General features: G+C 38.6%; 1 long non-coding RNA gene across 1 annotated transcript; it reads right to left on the minus strand.

The window, feature by feature from the left end:
• Window positions 1-13585: 13585 nt before the first annotated feature.
• LOC123620233 lies at window positions 13586-17876 on the minus strand. Its single transcript, XR_006728793.1, has 3 exons — window positions 16872-17876; window positions 16449-16500; window positions 13586-13738 (listed from the first exon to the last, which is right to left on the minus strand). It is a non-coding gene; the product is annotated as an uncharacterized LOC123620233 (long non-coding RNA).
• Between the last annotated feature and the right edge of the window lie 4535 nt (window positions 17877-22411).

The following is a 22411-nucleotide window of genomic DNA, read 5'->3' on the forward strand; positions in this document are numbered from 1 at the left end:
CCCATCAGCTCATTTGGCACGAAGCAAGGGAAGAGTGCAGTTCAGCACATACTTGGCTGTGCATATTCCTGACAGCATAAGAGAGTTTTCATGGTTCCTTCTGAAGCTTGATCACCCCTAATGTAATAAGTCATCTTCTGGGCAAGGTTCCTGCACATGCATGGGCATCCTGCTTCTCTGGTCTCCTTTGCACGTCCTCCTCCCTATGGGTGAGCGTGCTGCCTACTTCTGTGCACAACTGGATGGAGAGAAAGCACACCATTCAGTGCGCATTAATGATGGCAATGCATTCCCCGAGGGAGGCAGAAACCTCAGCAGAGGTCTGGAACAGATTTGCAAAGTACTGTCTGCATAAGGCAGCTCCGGACATCAGTGTATTTCTTAGCCTCTAACGCTCACTGGAATGAACACCTTTTGTGGTTTCTTTGTCCCTTTAGATTTGAGGAATAAGCTCTTTTTATCTGGAGTCTTTTGAGGTAATTTTGGAGGATCTTGTCTTGATCTCTTTATTTTTTGTCATCTGTGAAAATGAGGATGTAGCTGTGAAGTGGAGGGAAGAAGAATGAGTGGAGAAAAAGAGAAAGGGAAGTGATATATTTTTTTTATTTCAGTGTATTGTGGGAGTACAAAAGTTTAGGTTACGTATATTGCCCTTGCCTCCGCCCCCCCGCCCCGAGTCAGAGCTTCAAACATGTCCATCCCCTAGACAGTGTGCATTGCACTCATATGTATGTATACACCCATCCCCTCCCCCATATTTTGGGGGGACTTATATGATAATATATCTATTTGTCACTTAACCTTTATGACAACTAGTTACTTTCTTGGCAAAGATCGCAAGGACCTCATGAATTCCTCTTCAGGTTTGTCTGCCTCCAAAGACTATGCACTATAACACAGACAAGATAGTTTTGCCATTTTATTACTTCTTCTCTAAGCCAGGAATTCATTTTTTTATCCCAAAATCAGCCTCCTTTTAACACTTCTGTGTTCCTTTGATCTAAACATCATGCATCCTGTAGAATTTGGGGCATTGCATATTTTACCCTTTTGGATTTCAGTAAGGATATATTTTCCTTAAATGCCTATTCTTTTATGACATTGTGTGCTTTGATTTACTAAACAAAGCCACCCAAATTTCTTCTAATTTGATTAGTTTTAGAAGTATAATATATTCATTAATATATAATGAAGCTATTAATTCTTAAAACCTCTTTTCCTGTGTCTATATGAGCTTGAAATATAGCTAGAGCTTTTCTTCCTACACATTGTTTTTACCCTGAAAATTTCATTTCATGGCATTCACTATTTGAAGGCATTTATTCAAACTACTTGCTTAATTCAGATTTTTGGTCATAGATTCATCAATAATTTAGAGGGGTTTGTACACAAGTAATTGCATAATGGCAATAAAACTCTATTTACTAGAGAAGATGGTGGTGGGGGTCAGTGGCTCATACCTGTAATCTCAAGAGCTTTAGGAGGCTGAGGCAGGAGGATTGCTTGAGTCCAGGAGTTTGAGACCAGCCTGGGCAAAAGAGTAAGACCCTCGTCTCTAAAAAAATTAACAATAAAAAAAATTAGCGAGGCATGGTGGCACATGCCTGTAGTCCCAGTTACTTTTTATTTTGAAATAATTTAATACAAAGATCTCTCATATACCCTTCACATAGGTTCCTAAACTGTTAACCTTTTACTACATTTCCATATAATTTTCATTCTTTCTCCTTTCCTTCACACACACACATACACAGACAACCCATTTGAGAGCAAGTTGCAGACATAATGCCCTATTACTTTGTAATACTTCAGTGTGTATTTCTTCAAAATAAGAAGATTCTTTCATATAAATGAAGTATTGCCAAAATCTAGAAATTAACATTATCACAATAATACCATCTAATCCACAGAACCCCTTCAAATTTTGCCATTGTCCCAAAAGCATCCTTATATGTCCAGGAGCTAATCCAGGGTAACATTTATTTGTTATATTCTTTTAGTTTCTTTCAATTTGGGATCATTCCTCAATTTTCCCCTGGCTTTTATGATCTCAACACCTTTGAAGGGTACAAGTTACTTTAAAGAACACCCCTCAGTTTAGTTATTTCAGATGTTACAATGTAGAGGTAAACAAGCCAGCTAAAAGATACATAGTGTGTGATTTCATTTACATAAAATTCAAAAACAGGCAAAACCTTGGAGGGAGGGAAGACCACAGTAGGGCTTCAAGGATGCCAGGATGGTTTATTTCTCTTGTGTGATGCTTACACAAGTGTTTTCTTAGTGGTGATTCACTGAGCTGCATATTTGTATTTTGTACACTTTTGTGCATGTGTTATACATTATGCTAATAACTTTTACAAAATAGTAAAAATTAAAATTCTCTTCTGGTTATAAAGTCATAAGCTTTCCCTCTGAGATCAGAAATGCATCAAGGATGCCCTCTACCACTTCTTTTCGATAATTTAGTAAGAAATGCAATAGGGCTAGAAAAAGAAATAAAAGGCACAAGAATAAAGAAAGAAAGAAGGAAAGAAGGAAGGAAGAAAAAAGAAAGAAATAAAGAAAGAAGGAGAGAAAATCACCACTCATAAGATGATAGGATTTCAGTTCTTTGATGTTGGTTGAAAATTATTTTATGACCCAGGATGTGGTCAAGTCTTATAAATACTTCATCTGTATTTGAAAGAAATGTGTATTTTACAATTATTAAGTAGGATGTTCCTATATAACAATTAGGTCACATTTACAAATGTGTTGTTCAGATGGTATATATCTTTACCAATTATTTTTGTCTGCTTACAATGGGAGGTGTGATAAAAAGTCCTACTAAGATATTGGAATAACGTAAGCATATATATTACTTAGTCCATATAACTGTATAATTGCCAAAGCAACCTGGCAAATTAAAACATTTTTCATTATGAAATTTCTTTTTTATTCATTTGTGATATTTTTGGCCTTCAAATATACTTTTTCTAATATTGATTTAACTATACTAGCTCTTTTTCAGTTATTCTTTGCATGGTATATCTTTTTTCATTCTTTTACTTTTTACATCCTTTTATAATATCTCCATGTTTTAGACCACTCTTGTGAACAATTATAGTTGACCTTTGTTTTATTATAAAGTCTGACAATCTTTGCCTTCAATTGGAGCATTTAGTCATTACATTTCATCTATTACTGGTATATTTCATTTGAATCTATCATTTTAATGTTAGCTTTCTATTTATGCTAACCAATGTATAATATTAATATATTTTTGTTTCTTGTCTTCTTTTATATTAACTGAATTTTTCTATCATTTCATTTTTCCCTCTTGTATTAGCTTGGTAGTTATATACTTTTACTAATATTTGGTGGTTATTCTAGAGCTTACATGTATCCATTACCTATCAAAAGCTAATGCTACTTGGTATTTCTTATTCTCTTTCTGTAAAGTGCAAGGACATTAGAACATTTGAAGTCTATCCTCCTTGAGACTAATATACTGTTATTGCTGTGCATCAATAAGGTAAGATATATTTAAAATGCTATCATGATGGGAACACCAAAAGCCCTGATGTAAGTATTATACGAGATGTCCATAGAATAAAAAACACTCGAACCCCTTAATACGTTGAAATAAAAAATGCAATCAGATGTAATCATTATTGCTTTTTACAGTCACTATTAACTGAGCTCCAATCACATATTTATTCTTTTTACTGATATTTATTCTTTCCTTCATCTCTAAGTTTCCATCTGAAATAATTTCTTTATTTATAAAAAAACTTCCTTTAATATAGGTATAATAAATTCTCTCAAATTCTGTTTGTCTGAGAATATTTTCATTTATCCTTAATTCTTAAAGGCTATCATTGTTGAGTGCACTATTCTGAATTTGCAACATTTTTTATTGCTGTTTTTTCCCCTGGTCCTTTGTAGAAATAATTTTATTGTCTTATGTGTTTCATTATTTCTGTTGAGTCAGTAAGCAGTCTCTTTTTTGTCTGCTTTTAATATTTTCTTTTTGTCTTTGTTTATTAGTGTTTTCCCTATGATGTGTCTAAATGTGGTTTTGTTTGTATTTATCCTACTTGGTGTTTGTAAATGTTCTTGAATTTATGGCTTAATATAGTTCATCAGTTTTGGGAAGAGTTCCATCAACATATCTTCAAATGTTTCTTCTGCCCCATTATTTCCCTCTTCTCATTCTGAGACCCTAATTACATATTGCTAGCCCTTTTCATTGTGTTTCTTACGCCCTTTAGTCTCTTTTGTATTTTATTCTCTTATTCCTCCATAATCTGGATATTTTCTTCTATCTTCCTGTTTTAAGTTATGTCTAACTGCTGTTAAACACATTCAGGGAGTTCTTAATTTTGGCTATTATATTTTTTAGTTCTAAAATTTTTCTTTGATTATTCCTTTATAGTTTCCAATTATCTGCCATATTTTTGAATCTTGTCTTTTATCTCCTTTATAAACCTTGTTATTCAAAAGTTTATAACTAAAAACTCTATTATCTAGAAATCCTTGATCTTTTTCTGTTGTCTGTGTTTTCTCTTGGTTCTTGTGTCTTTGCAAGTGCCTGGCTCCTTTTGATTGTGTGCTGGACATTGTAGATGAAAATTAGGAAAAAAGAAAAAAATTATGTTTGCTTAGTGAAGATAGCTAGGGGCACTAGAAACTTTGAGTCATGTTAATCCAATTTCAGGGACAAATGATTTGGACTTTGTCTTCAATTTTGCAAAGATTAATATTCTTCCATTTTACCCTTACTCATGGGATGTTGAGCCTTTACAGTTTCAAAGGTTTATCAGTACCCGTTTGGTGGGCTATGAACTTTCATTTTTGTCTCTCTCACTCGAATGAGCCTGTTAAATAGTAACTCATACCCTTATCCACCTCTTCTAGAATCAGCAGATACTCCAAGTGTAAATAGGCCCAAACATTTAACTTACCTCTATTGGTGTCTATCTTCTTTCAGATTTAGTCTCATAATTTCTCACTGCCTTTTCAGCTCTTCAATGACTTAAATCAGATTAAAAAAAAAATGTTGTCCCGATTTTGTAGTTGTCTTCAGTGGGAGTAGTGATTTGACTATTTAGTCTACCCTTCAGAAGCTTTTTAATTATCTTAAAAATGAAATTTCCCCTTCTCTGTACTGCCTATGGGAACCGAGGAGAGGGATGCAGTCCAAGTGTGGGCTGGGGACTTTCAGGTGAAAATAATATTTTCCAGAGTCTGGGTGAAATAGTAGCAAGAAGAATTGTGAGAGCTCTCCAAAGGGAGGGTAAAATTTATGTAGGAAAAATTCAGGACCACTGCTTTAATATCGCATTATACCTCTGTTTTCCCTATAATAGAATACAATTAAATTTTAGGTTTTATTAAAAAAAACTATCAATAACCACAACTACATTCTAAGAAGATTGGTTATTGATGGCATGAAGACTTTTTCACATCTGTGGAGCACCTTGATAGTTTTGGATATTTAAGAAGGGGAGAAAAACTGGATAACTCTGCAAAATAGGAGAAGAATTTAGAGTTTTATGTGACAATCACAGAGGAAGGAGGCGAGGGGAAACAAGGGGAGAGGTTAAGAACCATAGGTGCTAGTGCTATAGAGTGAGATTATGAGTTTAGTGATGTGCACCTGTACCTTCGTCCTCACCTCCATTCCCCCAATCTTTAGTGAATTTGGAAATACTAAACTGTTATAGCAGAAAGCAAAAATAAAAAAAATGTATTTTTTTGTGTCAGTTGACATGATGTAGGATGAAGGCTTGGAATAGGAACCGAGAAGAGGGATTTGGACTTCCATAGGCCACATGGAGCAGGTGGTATCCATGACCTCTGGGCTACAACTAAAAATGCCTCTCCTCCCGTCTGGAGTCTCTTCATGGGAAACTCTTCTCAGTGTAAACCTGAGCCAAGCCTGTGTTTTCCTGTGATGAGGGAGGCTCTCTTTTCACACCACACTACTATTTCCACATTAGTAATAGTGAGGCGTTACTGCTTAAAATGACAGAAAACATGGTGGTCTAGGACTTTAGGAACCCACCTTCCAATTCTGATTCTGTCTCAAATGGTTGTAGAGTTGGCTGCCTTACCTGGAGAGTATTTTCTCATCTCTAAAATGAAGTTGTATATGTGATTAATGGTTTGCAACCATTTTCTGAGGATTTCTTTGGTCAAGGGAAATCATAAATGGAAGCATGCATACCTAATACAAGTAAAATGAACTTTGGTTGAAGTGGAGAGGTGGGCAGAAGCAGAAATCTCACCTGAACTCAATTCCTCACCCCACAAGCCCTAGGGAGGCTCAGCAAAGACTGGTTTGACAACCAGTGGATTTGATATTTCCCACAGTTCTTTTAGTTCTCGATAGCTCCTTATACAGAGAAGAATGAATGCCATCTCTCAGTCATCCCCACAGAGTAGCTATTTAAGGAAATAATACTTTTTCCCTTATTGAGGTGGGGAAAAGGAGAGTGGGATGGAAGCTCATATTTATGCAGGCCTTATTCAGTGGCAGACATAGAGGTAGTCACTTTCCTTAACCTTCATAACGGTTCTGTTGAGTTGGTTTTATGACCAATGTTGAAGGCATCTGAAGCCTAGAGGTGAGTATTTGGGTCAAGGTAACATGGCTAGTGTGAGGCAGGGCTGCATTTCATGCTTAGCTCTTCCTGACTTCACTATCAGACATGGAAGTGGCGGATAGAAAGGGGACATCTTAGTAAATTGAGATAGGGGTTTGCGTTGAGGAAAATGCCATGGAACATTTTGTGATACGGATATATACGGTTGATCCTTGAACAACACAGGGGTTAGGGGTACTGATCCCTGTGCAGTTGAAAATCCACATATAAATTTTGACTTCCTAAAACTTAACTACTAATGGCCTATTGTTGACTTGAAGACTTAACTTTAACAAAACCAGTCAACACATACTTTGTGTGTTATATGTATTATATACTGTATTCTTAAAGTAAGATGGAGAAAATAAAATGTTATTAAGAAAATCCTTAGGAAGAGAAAATATATTTACTATTCACTAAGTGGAAAAGGATCATCATAAAGGTCTTCATCCTCATTGTCATCATGTTGAATAGGCTGAGCAGGAGGAGGATGATGAGGGGTTGATCTTGCTGTTTCAGGGGTGTCAGAGGCAGAAGAAAATCCACATATAAGTAAACTTGTGCAGTGGAAACCTGAGTTGTTCAAGGATCAAGTCTATATATACAGCTTTTTGCCTTCAGATTTAAACCCACTATTTTTGTTGTTATTTAGTTTGATATGGGAGAGACTAATGAGTTCCCTGTAGCCCAAGGGTGTGCCTTCTTTTAGTTCGTGGTCTAAGCTCTTCTTTGCTTGGTTACCTACACTCACAGGCCTAGCCTAGAGGGCTAGCAAAAAGCTGTTATTTAGGCCTTTTTTCCCCAGTACTACAGGGATCAATATGTGATATTCCCTTATTTCTGAATTACTAATACACATTTCCACATTCTCTCAAGAGTTTTAGGGATAATAGTCCCAGTGGTTATAACTCTTGCCGTGAATTAAATGTGTAAGCTGTTGAAAAATTTACTAAGGGAAGAAAACAAATTTTATGTGGCTTTGATTTCATTATCATTATATTGATGATTGGTTTATTATTTTTTATTTTTATTTTTTTAGACAGGGTCTTCCTCTGTGACCTGAGCTAAAGTGCAGTGGTGTCATCATAGCTCACTGAAACCTCAAACTCCCAGGCTCAAGGGATCCTCCTGCCTCAGCCTCCTGAATAGCTGGGACTACAGGTGTGTGCCACCTTGCCTGGATATTTTTTCTATTTTTTGTAGAGATATGATCTTGCTAGAGATAGGGTTGCACAGGCTGGTCTCAAACTCCTGGCCTTAAGCAATCCTTCCACCTCAGCCTCCCAAAGTGCTAGGATTATGGGTGTGAATCACAGTGCATGGCATGGTTTGGTTTTGGAAAAGGCTAGAGAGATACAGAATGCCAGGTCTACAGTAGTAACATTAGCAATAGTATTGCTAACGAACCACCCTTTAGTATGATAGCTAATTTTATGCGTTGTCTTGACTGGGCAACAGAGTGCCCAGATGTTTCATTGAACATTATTTCTGGGTATATCTGTGGGGGTGTTTCTGGCTGAGATTAACATCTGAATGGATAGGCTGAGGAAAACACTTTGCCTTCCCCAGTGTGAGTAGGGCTCATCTAATCCATTGAAGTCCTGAATAAAAAGCTAAGAAAGATTTTGTTCTTTCTTCTTGACTGGTTTTGAGTGGGGTCATTGGTCTTCTCCTGTGCATTCATACTGGAATTTGGCTGTCCTGGTTCTTAGGCCTTTAGAACTCATACTGAGACTATACTACCAGCTCTCCTGGGTCTCCAGCTTGCAGATGGTAGATCATAGGACTTCTCAGCCTCTACAGTCATGTGAGCCAATTTCTTATGATAAAGCTCTTTGTATATATAGTATAAATATCTATCTAATATATATATATATATATATATAGATAGATAGATAGATAGATAGATATCTCCTCTAGGACCTCTGGACAATTCTGACTAATACAGTGATTATGGTATAGCAGGCACTGCACTAAAGTGCTACACATAACTTATTTAGTGTAATCCCCCACAATCTTATTAATGAGATGTTCTTGATATCTGCATTTTGCAGATGAGGTTTAGAGCAGTTAAGTGATTTTGCCAGGGCCATATAGCTTGAGTGGGGGACATTCACATCTACAAGTCACGTGGCTTTGAGTAGGTCAATGAATTTATCTGAATTTGTGTGTTAAATGGGACAATAATGCCCACCCTGAAGGACCGTCAGGATTAAGTGAAATGGTGGGTGTAAAGTACTTAGAGTGGAGTGCATGGTAGGGACTCAGAAATAGTAGCTTTTGCTACTTTATTTCTTATTTGTGTTAACAAAATTCAGAGGCTGCAAGCTTGTGGACTAGATCTAATTCCTCTAACATAATATATCACAAACATCTGAATTTGATCATTTGTTTATCTCCATTAAGCTCCAATGATATTTTATGTTATCTTGGGGAAAAATGATTACTTTGACATTTAAAATTCTGCATAACCCAGGGAGAGGGAGAAGGTTCATGCTTGAAAACAGGAGGAAATCCTGGTTAGACTGTGTCATTAGACAACTCCATGTTCCTGTAATTTAGGGAGCTGAACAGCTGCAAAGGTCACCGGGAGGTGCTTTGTTTCCCAAAAGGTGTTTGGTATTTACTTTCACTCAAGCATGTTCCTTCTGCTCTGATAACCATTGTCATCTTCCATTACAATAAAAGATGTCAGAGGGTTTGTACAGGCATATGGCATTAATTTAGTTTTTCCCTCTGTGGTCATAAGAAAGTTTGCAAAAATGAAAACAACGCAAAACAAAGCCCCACTCAGCCATTCATCAATTCCCATTTATTGGATAGCAATCATGCGCCACACAGCTGGGAGGACAAAATCTCCGTTTTGAACTGGACAGAACAAACAAACTCCTTTCAGGGTGTTGGCTCCGGTGCACTTCATTCTCCATTTCCTCTCCAGTTTTTGGGAAATGGGGCAGAGGACTATGCAGCTTTCCTTGGGAAATACAACCATATCAGCCACATTTTCTTTTCAGCACAACATTATTTGGAATTATGACTGAGCTTTATAATTGCCTGAGCCCGTTCATGTCCATCCACCGCTTGCAACAATCCAGTGAGGTAGGAAGGCAGGACTGATTATTCCTGTTACACAGGTGAGGGGGCTGAGGCTCAGGGAGGTGGAGACATGTGGCCAGGCTGTTACAGCTAGAAAAAGGGCCAGTCTGTGAAAACTCTCTCCACTCGTGTTCCTTGCTCATCCGTCCTCCATACCCAAGAAAGCCTTTAAACATAAATCTTGTTATGCCATCATCCTGCGTATCAGTCAGAGTTCTCCTGGGAAACAGAATCAATGCAATATCTGTATCTACACAGATACAGATACATAGATAAGAGGGGATTTATTATGGGAATTGGCACACGTGATTATGGAGGCCAAAAAGTTCCATGATACGCTGTCTGCAAGATGGAGAATGAGGAAAACAGGTGATGTAATTTGGTTCCAGTCCAAAGTCTTGAGAACTAGGGGAGCCAGTGGTGTCACTCTCAGCCCTCAGTCTGAAACCAAAAGCCTGAAAATTGGGGGTGGTGCTGGTGTAAGGTCCGGTCTGAGTTCAAGGCACCAGAACCAGGAGCTCTCATGTCCGAGGGCAGATTGATGTCCCAGCTCAAGGAGGGAGAGAGAGAAAGAGAGAGAGGGAGAGAGAGAGAAATTCTCCTTTCCTCTGCCTTTTCTATTCAGGCCTTCAATGGATCAGCTCAAGGAGGGAGAGAGAGAAAGAGAGAGAGGGAGAGAGAGAGAAATTCTCCTTTCCTCTGCCTTTTCTATTCAGGCCTTCAGTGGATTGAATGATGCCCACCCACATCGGTGAGGGTGGATCTTCTTTATTCAATCTACTGATTCAAATGCTAATCTCTTTCAGAAACACTCTCATAGACACACCCAGAAATAATGTTTTACCAGCTAGCTGGGTATCCCTCAAAACATAAAATTGACATAAAATTAATGACCACAGCCTGCTTAAGATCTTTCTGTGCCTCATCCTTATCCTTAGGGTAATATCCAAACTTGTAACTTAGTTTACAACAAGGCCTTTTAAGATCTGACACCTGCTCACTTCTCTAGACTTATTTCAGGCCATTCCCACTGTTCCCAATGCTGTTGTCCACCCCAAAGATATGCTCTGGTTATACTGAACCCCACAGTATCACTCTCTCTCTCTCATTGCCCTGACATCATGCAAGAGGATCTCTCACCTATTCACTCCTCCATATGCCTGGCTAATACTAATTATTGACATTCTGTTTAGGCATAACTTGCCCCAAGAAGCCCTCCCTGATCTCTCATTCCTGGGTTAGGTGCCTCCCCTATGTGCATTTGTCACACCCTTTTTATCCCCCCTGCTGGGCCAGCCTAGTCTACTTGTCTGCCTCTCCCACTGGGATTCAAGCTCTGTGAGGTCAAGGACAGCTTGTATCTCACCTGTGGGTATCATCTGTGCCCCTAGAAGGCGGGCTGTAAGTATCCATCAAGGAATGAATGGGTTGTTTGCTCATTCATACTCATCTTTCTCAGACAGCAGATCTCCTCTAGCACACAAAGCAGGAATCACTGGATTATTCCTGTGCTGGTCATGCCCCGTCCACCCTGAGTTCCACCTGTGATCTCTGTGCCTCAGGAAGAAGCCGATCCTCACTGACTGCCTCCCCTGAGCTCTCCTGCTGGGTGTTTTTGAGCTGGCTTCCTTCCAGCAGTGGGAAGCACCCAAAGGAGAAGGGAGGATGAGGAGGAGAAGGGAGTGAGGTTAGGACAGCCCCTTCCCTATCTGCCCCTTCTTGTGTTGATACTATGTTCCGATAGTAGCTGCGTCTCTCTCCAGCTATAGCTTTGGCAGGGTGCCGTCTCCTCTACTGTCCAGTTCTCAGGGGTCTCCAGTGACATTATCTTCCTCTTATTCCTTAACCTTTAAAGCAGAGATGGCTTCTAACCACTCTTGGTTTCTGAGTGCTTCACTATAACTTGCTTGTTCCTTGAACCCTCACCACGTTATCTATGAGTAGCGCCTTCATTTGGACCATCTGTGGTGGATTCTATTTCTTGCCAGGTTTCTGACTGATAAACTACTCGACTTGGTATAGTAAGATTATGATTTTTCAAATGATCTGGGATGGTTTCTGTCAACTTTAGATTCTTGAAGGTAATTTTCAAGACAGCTCCAGATTGCTGCCTCATTATACAGACATAGACAAAAATTTCCAGAAGGCTTGCAATAAAATTTCCACTCTCTGCTTAATTTTCAGCATTTCTGCTATGAGCATCGGCAGGTGTCTTTAGATCTCAGAAATAATACTGTTCCAAGCAGACTTGGTATCTACACATCTATATAATTCACTGGTATGGGAAATCTCTCCCCATGGTTCGGAATTTCTCTGCAGCATTCTCAAAATTCCTCCTAGTTTATTCTGATTTCTTGTCCTTTGACTTCCCTGATGGTTCTTTTGTGAAGGCCACATCCTCACTCACACGATGTTTGTTGGAATATAGGGACACTGGTGTAAAAGGAGTTGTAGATGTCATGTGTTTAGGCACCTGTGTTTCCTTTTAAGATGCTATGATCTTATAACTGAAATTTTTTAATAGAGTGAAAATTGTTTTCACTATGTGGAATATAGGAATGGACTGAATTGTGACTTGTAGATATTTGGGATCCACTATAACTAGGAGAAGGCAGAGCCATTCTCAGATCTGAAAACCATGGCTTAGAAACCAAAATGGAATCACTCTGTGGTCTAGGCCAACATAAACAGAACCCAAGGTACCGGAAAATTGTATGTGTGTAACTGGTGTATCAGTGAAATGTGAAAAAGTTGGACTTACACACAAAATTTGGGAAAAGGAAAAGTGTTATCAAAGGAAATCACGCAGTAGAGTGTGTGTGCACGTGTGCCTGTGCATGTACCTGACTGCAGCACTGTTGAGGCTGCAGTTTCAATTTTGGGAATTTTAAGAATATATATATGCACACAAGAATGTAACTTTCATTTCTGGCAACCTGCTTTTTGGGAAGTTTTAGTTACGTGGACCCCAGGACAGGCTAAGGCAGTGATTTCTTTTTTTTTTTTTTGAGACAGAGTCTTGCTCTGTTGCCCAGGCTCTCTAGCTGTGGCATCAGCCTAGCTCACAGCAACCTCAAACTTCTGGGCTCAAGCAATCCTCCTGCCTCAGCCTCCCGAGTAGCTGAGACTACAGGTGTGTGCCACCATGCCTGGCTAATTTTTTCTATTTTTTAATAGATATGGGGTCTCACTCTTGTTTAGGCTGGTCTCAAACTTCTAACCTCAAGCGATCCTCCTGCCTTGGCCTCCCAGAATGCTGGAATTACAGGTGTGAGCCACCATGCCTGGCCTAGGGCAGTGATTCTTAACCTTTGCTGCACACTGAAAATCACTGGGGATCTTTAAAACAAAGGTGCCTGGATCCTATTCCCAGAGATTCAGATTAATGGGTCTGAGGTTTGGGTAGGCTTTATGAATTTTAGAATATCTCCAGGTGATTCTAATGTGCAACCAAGGGCTTCTTAATATATCAGGCCTGATCATCTCCCAAATGGGCCAGCACCTTAGAGACGCGCCACTTGGAGGTTTGTTCATACTACTAACCCAGATCAGTCACATGGAACTTCCTATAGTCCATTAAGTACACTCCACAAGACAAAAGTCTTAGATATGCCTCTAAGTGAGGTGACTTCTTAGGATAAGAACTGACATCTATAAAGGATGACCAACGGTGATGATACCAGTCACTCAGGGTAGTTAATACTATAATTATTACTGTTTTTATTATTTCAAGAGGGGAAGTTCTGGATTGAGTGGTGTATTAATTTTCTAGGACTGCCAGAACAAAGTACCACAATCTGAGTAGCTTAAACAACAGAAATTGATTGTCTCACAGTTTGAAGGCTAGGAGTCCAAGGTCAAGGTGTCAGCAGAGCTGTGCTCCCTCTGAAGGCCCCAGGGAAGGTTCTGTTCCAGGTGCTCTCCCAGCTCCTGGTAGTTCCTGGGCTTGTGGCAACATAACTCCAATTTTAGGACTTCAACATACCAATTATGGGGGGACACATTCCAACCTATAGCATGAGAGAAGCCACAATTTCCATGCACATGGCACTGTGTATCTTACTCGAATGAACTCTAGAACACCATAATGAGATATTATGGTCAAAATGGACTGGCATCTGGCCTAGTCTCCAGTGGGGAGGCATTTCCTGATCAGCAAGGGAAATCCACAAGCAGTTAATTCACAGGTTATTTCTTATTGATAAATCAATTATCTTGGTTGAATATAGTGAGATTAAAAAATCATCCTTAGGCAAAATAAGATTTTTTTAAGGGAGTAAGTTCCCACTCAATAGGAATGTCTAAGCAAAATCTTGATTGGCTATATTGGTCAGGAATGCTTTAAAAGGATCCTTTCATTTGAAAGATGGTTGGGAGTTTGTATAGTCCATAGCCTTAAAGATTCATGTTACAGAGTAAACAATACAAAATTACCTGTTCCGGATAGTTTAGACATTCAATTGCCTGAATGTGGGGGTGGGGAGCAAATCACTCAATCTCTTCTAAGTATTTTCTGTTAGGATTTTTAGAAATAACTTTTAAAATCATTTTGTTTGAATGGAATAATTTTTCAGAAAGCTCATTCTGTTTTCACTTGTTAAGGCATTTCATCTTTAACACAATTCTAAGCATGTTATTGGATAAGCCAGGAACAAGGAGACCTGGTCCTCTATTCCATATTTCATCGATTCTAATACACCCATTTTTCACATCTAAACATCTTTGAAACTGGGATGTGTAATAGACGCTGTGAGCACTCTCAGATCCCTCTGCCACTCTCATGCACATTAGCTCCCTACCTCATTTGCATCTTTTGTTGCTGGGCTGCCCTCAGGCTGCAGGAACACACTTTGACTGCATAGAGAATTGGAAGTACCCTGGAAATTTAACCCCCCACCCCCTGGCCCCCAGTTTAACCAATGACTGATAATGGTGCAGTGGTATAAATACTCCCTGCTCTCTGGCCTGTGACTTGGACAACTGCTGTAGGACCTCCATTGTCTCCAGAGTCCCCTGTGGAACTGAGCCAAAGTCACTCTGGTGAGCTTTGCTTGACATATCTTTGTGTGGTTTTTTTTCCTTTTCCTTTGGGTTGGCCCTATTTCTCTACTTCCCCACTACTTTTTCCCCTGGGGACACTTCCTAATTCACACAAATCCTCATCTAAGAGGAACCCAATATATTAAAGAATGTTACTTATAATCAATGATGTCTTGCAGTTTTTGGCCGGGCAACCATAATGATACAGTTGTCTTTGCCTGTGCATGCATCAGTCTGGTTGTCTTTTCCTGTGGTATGACTGGACTGTCATTTTTTATTAATACTTTTAGGCCAATAAACCATTTAAGGACTATTTGAGGAGGAAATAGGAATCCTGATTATTATTTAAAAGTTTTCTATTAAATCCTTTTGAAAAGATCAAAAAAGCACCAGCATCAAAGTTGTAGAATGGATATCAAAGACTTAGGGGCAAAAAATCCCAGAGACAGTACTGAAACACTCCTTTAAGAAATACTTTCTTGATGACATGCTACTGTGAAAAATGTGGATGTTGACAAATCTGATTCAAAAAAGAGAGTTTGATTCTGAATGTACAGACACTTTTAGGAATATTGCAATTTATATTTCATTTTCCTTTATATATACACACATGACAAAAAAAATCTGTGTTTAAACAGCTCTTTTAGATTTACTTAAAGGGCTATAATTCTAACTACTATGTCATATTTTAAATGCCACTTTTCATTTTTAGTTATACACAGAATAATGAGCCTTATAACTGATGAAATACTAATTGAGAATACGGTACTCATAGAGATAGAAGAAATATAATCAATGAACAATGTTAGCAATATTCGAAAAACTGATGTAACTTCATAGACTTTTCACTTTCTATGATTTATAGTATGAATTCCATTGGTGAGTGAGGAACCATTAGAGTTTGGTCATATTCTTGAAATTTTGTAGACTCTAGTCTATTAATTATTTCTTATTCCTCCAGTGTGTGTATGTGTGCACTTCTGTGGCATGTATACATACATAAGGTATATATACATACATACACATACATGATGGTCACCACACAAAAATAAAAAGGTGGCCTTAGATTAAATGGATGGATTACTTCTCTGAATGATGCAACTGCTCAGTATAAAGAAATCAGATCTGCCCGTAAACAACTTTTCATATTCCATTCCAGAGAAATTCCTGACCTTCCAAGGTAACTTTATTATCCACTCAATTTGTTTTGTCTTCCTGTTTTCCTCTTCTATATTTGCTGATGAAAGATGAATTTCTCCACTGTGAAACAGAACAGTCAAGCAATTCCAGTGGGGCTAGTTATAGATGAGATAATTTCTGCAATTTCAGAGTACTGTGGCAATACATAGCTCCCTTGTGCCAAATCAATTCTTCAGTAACATGATTAATTAATCTATAAGAACAGAAGTTTGAAAGCTGCTGCCTTGAAATGCACTAACCTTGTATTTTGGTTTTAGGCTTTATCTACCCTTCCATACCAAAAATAATTCTGTTGCATTACTTCAAAACCTTGGGTAAATCAATAGTGTTTGAGTATGTGCTTTACAATCTTTTTACTGCAATCACACTGTGAGTTTTATGGCCAAACTTATGTAGCATACACTTCTCTCTTCAGCAAAATCCATTATATTGTTCTGACATCAGTGGAACTAGTTAGTATAGATATGCTGAAACTCCTACCTCATTTTCTTTTTCATTTGATTTGTCTTCCTGTGCCAGAAGCAGGAAACAGCTAAAAGAGTTTTTGAAAAAAATAAATCACATTTTTAATTTATTCTATAAGCATTTATTACATTTTACTGTGGCATGTCTTGTGTGAGGGCTAAAAAATAATACATGGATTCTAACTTAAAGGACTCCACATTCTAGTAGGAGAGACACACTCCCCACTTTCCTACTCAAATTAATTACAAATATAGTGTGATACAGACTTTATTAAAAGGTATCAATAAGGGGCTGGGGTGGGATTTTAGAACTTGAATCCTCCCAGTTAACCTTCTCAGCCTCTGGTGTTTTCAATATAAATACCCCAAAGCAACAATAGGCAATCTGGGCCATTTTCCTATTTTCCATTTCCCTCCCATCTCCATCCAATTCACTCACCTAGTTGCTGATGTTCAGTGGAACAGCCACAGTGAGAGAGAATAGATTGCATTAACCAGAGTTCCAATTTTCATTATCATGTGGAGAAAGAGAAAAGAATAGATTTCAAGCCTCTAAGACTCAGTAACCCAGCTCACTAGATAAAAATAAATCAGTAAATATAGTAACATGATGAGTGGACAAACGGATAAGCAACTCTTGGGGTGGAGGTTCTTGCTCCACCACTCCTAGTGGGAAGAGGGGCTGGGCAGGTACGTAAAAATGCAGGCACAACATGTATAGAGTGCCAGCCCTGTGCATGGGGAAGGCAACATGTGTCATGGAGATCTTCACCAAAGAGGTGAAGTGAGAGTGGAGACCTGATGGATGAAAAGGAATCTGATGTGGTGATGAGGCAGGAGAAGCTTCCCAGACAGGAAGAACAGTATTCTGGAGTGACCGCTGCGAATGAGAAATGAGGCTGGAAGGAAGCCCAAGGGCTCAGGTAGCAGAAGGTGCTGGGAACTACTGAAGAGTAGCAAGGGGGCAACAGAACAAATTTTTGTTATAGAAAGATAATTTTGACAGAAGCATGGTGGATAGATTGAGGGGAAAGGTGTGATGGACAGGGAGGAAGCTATATTCCCTATGTTGAAATCATCTAGGGAAGAAATGAAAAAGACCTGAAAAACAAACAGGCCATGTATGCATGGAAGAAAGAAAAGGGAATATATTTTCAAAATGTTCTAGAAGTAGCACGTTATTCTTTATCCCAAACTCACCAATCAGGCAAATCAGTGCCTGGTGAAGAGGCAGAGAGAGGCCAAAACTGTTACTCTCTACAAGGAAGAAAACTTCAGGGATAGGGAATAAATGATCCTGACCAACATTAACCTCAGTCAACTTGCATTCCCTCCTTTCTTTGGAGTCATTGCTAAACTCTGTGGGACTGTCTTAGTCTATTCAGGTTGCTGTAACAAAATATCTTAGATTGGGTAATTTATAAAAAATAGAAATTTATTGCTCAGAGTTCTGGAGGCTGGAAGTTCAAGATCAAGGTGCCAGCAGATTTGGTGTCTGGTGAAGGTTTGAACTCTGCTTCAAAGATGGCAACTTATTGCTACATCCTCACAAGGTGGAAGGGCAAGGGCTCTCTCAAGCTCTTTCATAAGGGCACTAATCCCATTCATGAGGATGGGGCCCTCATGACCTACTTACCCCTCCCAAAGCTCTCCCTCTTAATAACATTACCTTGTGGGTTAGGTTTCAATATGAATTTGGGGAGAACACAAACATTCAGACCATAGTAGGGGCTTACCTAGTGCCAAGGCCCTCTGGGTTTGGATGGCCTGACATTATTGTCCAAATTGGTTTCCACTGAGAGACCACATGGATAGAATAGAAAAGATCCTCACTCAGGTCCTGCAGGTCTTCCTACCACTCCTGTGATCCTTTTGGGTTTACAGAAATCAATCTGATCCTCTGATGTGGACCATGTTGGGCTGGAGGAAGCTCACTGAAATTGTGCAAGGCCCCAACTGCCTAGACACACCACATAATCCTTTCCATTATAGGGGGCAGTGAGGAAAGGCATTCCTCTGCTCTTAAAACTGACACATGTAACTGGGATTTTGCTGCTCCCAGGAACTTGCCACAGGAAGTTGAGCCCAGGCCTCTTTCTCTGAGTTCTACCAATAATTTCGTTCTTTTTCCCTCCCCACAGCCAGGAGAATTATTTCCTTATGCCCTTAAATCTTTGAGACCTAAATTATGAATCTTTTCCAGGTCCCTAAGGAGCTAGACTTTTGAAACTCAAAAGAACATGCTTTCCTCTGCTCTCTTATATATCACACCTTTTCTTAAGGCAATGAACATTAAATGGCCTAATAGTTCAAATATGGGATAAAGTACAGAGAGAAAGAAAATAACTGGAAAAAGCTCTGGTTAATTTCAGCTGTTTATCCTTCGCACAGAATACAAATTACACGAGGGCTAGAATCACATCTGCCTTGCATTGTATCTCTAGTACTTAGCAAAGTATCTGGCATCTAATGACAGTAAGTGTTTAAGTGAATAAACGAATACAAGACAATGAGAGCTAAACTAGGAACTAAGTCTTAGTTATATGGACAGCACATGAAACGTTTGGCAAATATGTATTGAATGCCTACTATGTGACAGACTGGCAGAGCCTGAAGATACAATGGTGATCAAGGACAAAATTCCCACCCTCGTGGAGCTGATCCCTGCTATTACTTCCATTACTGAGGAAGACAACAAACAAAACAAAATCAAGACAAACTGATAAATAATTTAAAAGGAATAAACAGGGTGAAGTGATACAGAGAATAAGTTGGTGATGGGGAAATGGAGATGGGGCAGCAGAGCTATTGACCTGATTCCCCTTTCCCTCAAACCAACCCCATGCCCAAGAGTAAAAATGGAGCTTTTGGGGAGCAAATGGACAGAAGCAGTATAAGTTTAAATGTCAAAAGTCACATGAAAAACACAAACACAGAATTGTAGTTAATACTGACAAAATCATCATGCAGGCACAATGATATTACATGTGGATAGCTGTGGTTAAAACACCTTGGGTATTTCATTTCTAAAGTTAAGCTCCACAGGCATATTCTGTTTAAAGTTCTTTTCATCTTCTCAAAAGTTATATGCAATAGAGTGTGTAAGTTGTTTTAATGTTAGTTCAGTTCTTTCTGTATATGTAGCGTCGAAATATCAAGTGTGTGGACCCTTCAAGAAGTTGCATTTCACTTAACAGAGAAAATAAAAATGTCCCAGTTCCTCCTAGAAAAAGGATAACATTTTCTAATCGTGCAAACACTTTATGAAAGTATCATTTGACTCTATATTTTGACAGCTGCTTTGCATTTATTATTGGAGAGGCTCTTCATACAGCATGTTCCTTTTTTTCTTTTCTAGTCAAGGGGTGTTAATATTATTTTGGAATTTTTCATATTTAAGAGTGATAAAGGGCCTCTCTTCAGGGGTTCTTAATAAACAAACCTCTAACTTCTAACCCCTTTATGGAATAACAAAAGGTTTTTGAGAAAAAAGAAAGATGATTTTAGATTATGAGCTCCTTGCTTTGTGAATCAGTACTATTGAGCATAGTAACATAAAAACTTTGCATTTATTCTGATATTTAGTAGGTGCTCAGGAAATGCTGGGTGAGTTGACCTGGTTTGGGAAGAGGCAGGGGATTGTTATCCTCATTATACACATGGGGAAACCAAGGCCCAAAGAATTTGTAGGTGCATTTGTATTGTGCTTTCTACCCAGGTTAGCTCATTTAAAAATTGGTTCTCACCACCATTATATGTAATGCAGGAAAACAGAAGAGTAATGACATGTTTGACAGACGTATGATGAATTAGTCACTACTAGACTTCCCTGTGTACAGTGAATTAATCTCTGCTGCTGAAGGAAACCTAAAACCTAATGATTAAAAAATTCAGGTTCTTAGACAATGGTGGGATTGAAGATTATTCTTTTAAGAACAAAAAACAATCAGAAAATCTATTGGAAATCTTTGGACTAAAAAGTGTCCTACCATATACAGAAAAAAAGGCTCTCTGACACTATTGGTAGCAGTGTAAGTTGGTCCTACTTTTACGGAGGATTTATGAATATCTACCAAAATTAAAATGAACATAACTTTGACCTAGCTTTGACCCAGCAATTTAACTTTATGAATGTATTCATACTGTAGACATACTGGCACAAGAGTGCAGACATACATGAGGAAAAGGATTTAATGGATATATGAAAGTTCACTGTGACATTGTCAGTATAGAAGAAAACTTAAAATGCTCAAATGTTTATCAGTAAATTGCTGGTTACACAAATAATGGTTTCTCTGGGCAGTGATATTTTCTGTAGACATCTAAAATATATTAATCTACGTATTGACATGAGAAGATGACCACAATATACCAAGTGAAAAGCAAGCTGCTTAATAGCATGATTTCCTTTGAGTAAAAATACTCAACAAAGTATTAGTAACAGCTACCTCTAGAAAATGAGGTGGGCTATTTTTTTACTTTATTCACTTGCATAGTACTTGATTTTTTAATGAAAATAGAGTCTTTTTAAAATTCAAAAATTAAAAAGAAGCTATTTAGTTCTGGCCATATGAGAACTTTGTTCTTGCTTTTATTAATAAAATCAAGGGTAAGTGGAACCCAGGAAATGGTTAGCTATTGCCTCACCGCACCACAGTGCCTAGCACAGCACCTGCCACATTGCTGGTGCTCACTCAATATTGTGAGGGAATGAGTAAGGATGGCTAACCCCGGTTGCTCTTTAGTAAAGTGAGATGGAGGGACATAAGAACATTCAGGTTTTCTAACCATGAAATCTGAGTCAGTGGGTCAACAAAGAAGTGTTTATGATGACCACACTGACAGGCTTGATTTGTGCTAAAGAAGGATTGGCTACACAAAGGTCAACGCACCAAAACATAGTTTGAGGGTTCTATTTGCATTGGAAAAGTATTCTTACTGATCGCTCTCTGCCATATGTTTCTTTAAGTGTCTCTTAAGGCATTTATTTACCTGTTGGTTTAGAGGTCACAGAAGCATAAGGAGGGAATCTCAGAGTGCTCAACGGGTCCAGTCATTTCAGACACTGGACCTCTTCAGCAACATTCCCATAATGAGTTCAGATTGATCGAAACCTGCTAGGACAGTGCTTCCATTTTCTCCTGGGGAATTCTTTACCCATCAGCTCTAACCACCAGAAAGTTCCTTATGGCATTAAACTAGAACCAGTCTCTTTATAAAATTGACCCAAAGACTATGAATCTAAGCAGCTCGGCATGGTGGTTTAGAGAACAGGCTTTGGAATCAGAGACCTGCTTTGAACCCTGGCTTGTGCATGCAGGGGCTGTGTGACTCTCAGGCAAAGATTACTAACTCTTTTTAAACCTAAGTTTCTTCTTCTCAAAATGGGGATAATTGTAGCTCCTGCTTGATGGAGCAATTTTATGAAGATCACAAAATAATATATACAAACTGCTCATCAAAATGTATGATGGCATAAAATTCTCAATAAATAATATCATTGTAATTGTAGGTATTTGACAGAAACAGGAAGGAAAGTGGTGCAAAACAGCAGTTAAAGGATGAGGTGTCTCTGCCAGGGGATCGTACACCTGAGGACCTTGATCTCAAGTCACTCAGGCATCTCCTCTGGGTTTTCCTTGCTAGAAAACACTCAAAGTAGGTGGAGGAAAATTTCATACCATTACTTTTGGCAACAACAAAAAAAAGTCTGTACTTTCACAATCATAAATACTAACCTATACAAGTATTCTAGGTGTTTAAGAATCCACTTACTTCTGGGGGATGCAAGGAAACAGCCCTTTCTGTGGCTGCTCTCAAAATTTATCTCCCTGAAGCTTCCTAATATTCAAGTAGCTGTCAGGAGAAACACAAGTCCTCTCTAGACATTCTGAAACTTTTCTCAGGGCTAATGACTACCTATCAGTCTGGATTTGACTTTTATTATTACTCAAGAAATAAATCATAAATCCTAGCTAC

Source organism: Lemur catta, chromosome 15 (genome assembly GCF_020740605.2).
Source record: "Lemur catta isolate mLemCat1 chromosome 15, mLemCat1.pri, whole genome shotgun sequence".
Classification (NCBI taxonomy): Eukaryota; Metazoa; Chordata; class Mammalia; order Primates; family Lemuridae; genus Lemur; species Lemur catta.